Source organism: Etheostoma spectabile, chromosome 8, assembly GCF_008692095.1.
Source record: "Etheostoma spectabile isolate EspeVRDwgs_2016 chromosome 8, UIUC_Espe_1.0, whole genome shotgun sequence".
Lineage (NCBI taxonomy): Eukaryota > Metazoa > Chordata > Actinopteri > Perciformes > Percidae > Etheostoma > Etheostoma spectabile.
In genome coordinates this window covers 32,004,717-32,008,071 of record NC_045740.1, presented here as the reverse complement: position 1 = coordinate 32,008,071, position 3,355 = coordinate 32,004,717, and the positions used below count along the sequence as shown (strand labels likewise).

Sequence of the window (3,355 nt, the reverse complement as noted above, 5' to 3'; positions counted from 1 at the left end):
CCGAGTCAAAGCTAAATTCATCCAGGAAAACTTGAATATGTGGTTTAATCCCTTATCCTGGTTTTGTGCAACAGGCCCCAGGTGTGTGATTTGACATGCCAAATCACTATTGGTCAAAAGATGAATGACAGTCCAGCTGAGCAGTCAATGTCCCCCGATACCACAGCGGTGTCCCCCGATATCACAGCCGTGTCCCCCGATATCACAGCGGTGTCCCCCGATATCACAGCGGTGTCCCCCGATATAACAGCGGTGTCCGCTGATATCACAGCAGTGTCCGCTGATATCACAGCAGTGAGGAACTTCTCTAAACTCGATTTTAATTCAAAAAAAGAACTAATAGCAAGATGGACTCGAGGTCCCATGCGTTCGTGTTGCAGTGCAATACAGTGAGATTAAATGTGAAATGCTTTTTTTTCAATATATTATAAATTAATAGATGCAAAGTTACCAGTACAGTAAGGATCACTTAAGCTGTTTAGGGCCCTGACTTAATTAATTGAAGCTGCCACCCAAATTGCATTCAGATTGCGATTGACAAAGTGGTCCTTTCCCCCCAAATCTAAGAAACGGAACAAGCTGGAAACATAACACTGACAATCAGCGTATTAAAGTGTTAGTGACTGTGGCAATGTGAGCTCCTCATTCATTGATTGTTCACCCCATCTGTCCATTCCCACAACTGGAACCCAATGTAAAGTGTAGGATTTTTTTAAAACACAAGTTGCTGGTTGATTTGTGGGCTCTCTTTGTTTTGGACAGCACTGTACCAGACCCTCTTTCTACTAGTGTTTACATATGTGCCGCCTATCTCTCTCAGTTCAAAGGAGGAGAAGGTCACAGAGTCAGTCAACTAGTCACAAATTAAGTAACAAGTGCTGGAAATTCCTTTGAACTTACTTTAACTGCACTGTGTTGTATAAAATGTGCTGAAGTTTTAGTTTTAGGAGTTCTTTTGTAATCTATTTATGTTATTCAAACTTTTCCCCATCTAAAGTCCGTCACCTTGAAGGTCTTTCTGAAGATTTAACCCTCACATTTTCTAGTTGATAATATGTTTTCTCAATGATCCTCTTATGTCCAAAACAGAGAAAATCACAATGAATGTCAAAACTTTAATTTCGATATTTTTCATTCCATTGCAGTTCCATTACACTCTTATCCAAACATGCATGGGAAATAAAAAAGTTCTGAGAGCCACTGATGGAGAATGTGTGTACTTTATTTCTAGTGGCTTCAATCTTTTACCCTACACGCACAATGATGTCATCTGTCCATGGGTGGAATCCTTGACTTTTGTAGGTGCTTGATTCCCATATAGTCACTAAAATCACTTCCTTTCATAAGAAAGTTTCCGTGTGCTGTTTCTGTGTGATACTCTTAATAAGCTGAGTGATCTCAGCTTTTCTTTTAAAAGTTAATGCAGCACTATGTCCTGTAAGAAGAAAAGTCTGCTCAAGATCCAAGGCTCCTCAATAATGGCAAAGTGCAGAACACTGGTACCTTTAGTTTGCTGGACTAAAATAATTAATGCATATTCCAAACAACTTCTCCACCCTGTATATATCCTTCAGTCATGTATGTGAATTAATGTCCTCCTTGTATTTAGTTGTGTACTGGCAAGCCCAGATACCAATGACATTATGGGCACAGGCCCAGGGGCCCATGCGAAGTCTGGGTATTATCCATCAATAAAAACATTGTTTACAAAAAGTGAAGTCTCGTCATTGTGTGTTGTGTATGTCTGTTGGATGATAGGAGAAGGCCGCATGCACTGTGTAAGTGGCCAATGGTATAGGTAGTGTGTGGGCGGGTTTACTGATTCAAGATCAGTTTTCTAAGAACAATTTTGATGAATAAAAATTTGTAACAGATCCTCGGTCAGATTGGTTGTATCAGCGACTGAAAGTGGGAAAAGGAAGCGAATAAGAGCTTTTTTAAAAAATGTCCCAAATAAATAGTTTTTAAAAAGTGCCAAGAATGATGGGAGGAGGATGTCGAGCTAGCCAACGTTGCCTTCTACCAGCTAAGCTCAGCCCACAGCTAACAGGTAGTTAACGTTACCTTTGACAAATTTATTTTTTTTAAAGATTATTTTGATAGGACAGCGGTGTGAAAGGGAGAAAAGGAAGACATGCAGGAATCGCGGGTAAACTCTCGTCGAGGCATAAACCTCCAGTGACGTGCGTGATGCAGTAAAGGGTAGGCGCTTGAGTTATGAAATCGATTACCTCATTTATTGTTTAGGCTAATTCAAAACTTTACGCACAAGCGCGGCACACGTGGTCGATAGCAAGACATTTCCAATTAATCTTCATCAAATCAATCTAATGTAATTATATAACACTTTACAGCAACCAGCAGCTACGGTGCTTACCGAATGAGTAAAAGGACGTCATCCAATAGAAAGAGTGAACTAGAGAACGTAAATCAAAAGGTCCAAAGAAACAAAGAATGAAACGTGCCCACCACGCTACTTATAAAGCCTGATTCAACAGATATGTCTTGAGTTTGGACCTAAAAGAGAGCCCATCTGTAACATTGTTAGTATCGGGGGGGGGTAACTTGTTCCAGAGTCTCGGACCAACTCAAAAGCCTGACCCCCCCCCCCCCCCCCCACCGTTATACCTGGACCTTAGGACTTCTAACCAGCTGATTTGAAGACCGCATGACAGTGTGTTCCCGCAAAGTTAAGTTTCAGACAAATACTCTGGGTGACACATTCTCTCTCCTCTCCCTCTCTCTCTCTCTCACACACACACACACACACACACACACACATTAATGTCCAGCACAGAATGCAGTTATGAAACCATCTTTGTTCTAATTATTGCACAGCGCCCATTAGTTTGTCAGTCCCAGTCAGCAACAATGAAAACACACACTGCTCACTGAACCTGAAGGCAGGTGGCAGCAGCATCAGTTCATCACACTAAGCCCAAAATAGTTTCTGACTTACCAATCGTAGATTTGTACATAAAATCCATCCCGCTTTCTCGTGAAGGCGTCGATCCAGCGTTGTAAAACTCTCTTTACAGCGCTTTAGTTTGCATCGTCTCTGACTCGCGAGGGCTGAAGACGGCTGGCCCGGTCCGGTTCCGACTGGATGTTTTGATCCGTTTCAGGGTGGAAAATGTGCGAAGCTGTGTTGCCGGTATTATATGAGCTGACGTTTTCCTGCTTGTTAAAGCTGCGGGCAGGTTGCTCAGATCCAGGACCCCGTAGAGGTCCAGCCGCTCACTGTTAGCACGCCACATAGCCACAGCTTTTCTTCCATACCAGTCAGTTTGAAACGATGCACGAGTATTTGTCCCTTTGCTGCAGTAGTCCATTTAAGGCTCGTAGACCTCCATCT

General features: G+C 42.4%; 3 protein-coding genes across 4 annotated transcripts in view; 1 reads left to right on the top strand and 2 right to left on the bottom strand.

Annotated features, from left to right (window-relative positions):
- The window catches only part of LOC116693433 (uncharacterized protein KIAA0513-like), a 453,101-nt gene that overhangs the window by 237,590 nt on the left and 212,156 nt on the right, over positions 1 to 3,355 (top strand). The window lies entirely within an intron of this gene.
- Positions 1 to 3,355, bottom strand: part of LOC116693434 (uncharacterized protein KIAA0513-like) — a 453,088-nt gene that overhangs the window by 265,760 nt on the left and 183,973 nt on the right. The window lies entirely within an intron of this gene.
- The window catches only part of LOC116693372 (zinc finger protein ZFPM1-like), a 143,751-nt gene that overhangs the window by 58 nt on the left and 140,338 nt on the right, over positions 1 to 3,355 (bottom strand). The gene's annotated exons all lie outside the window — the stretch shown is intronic.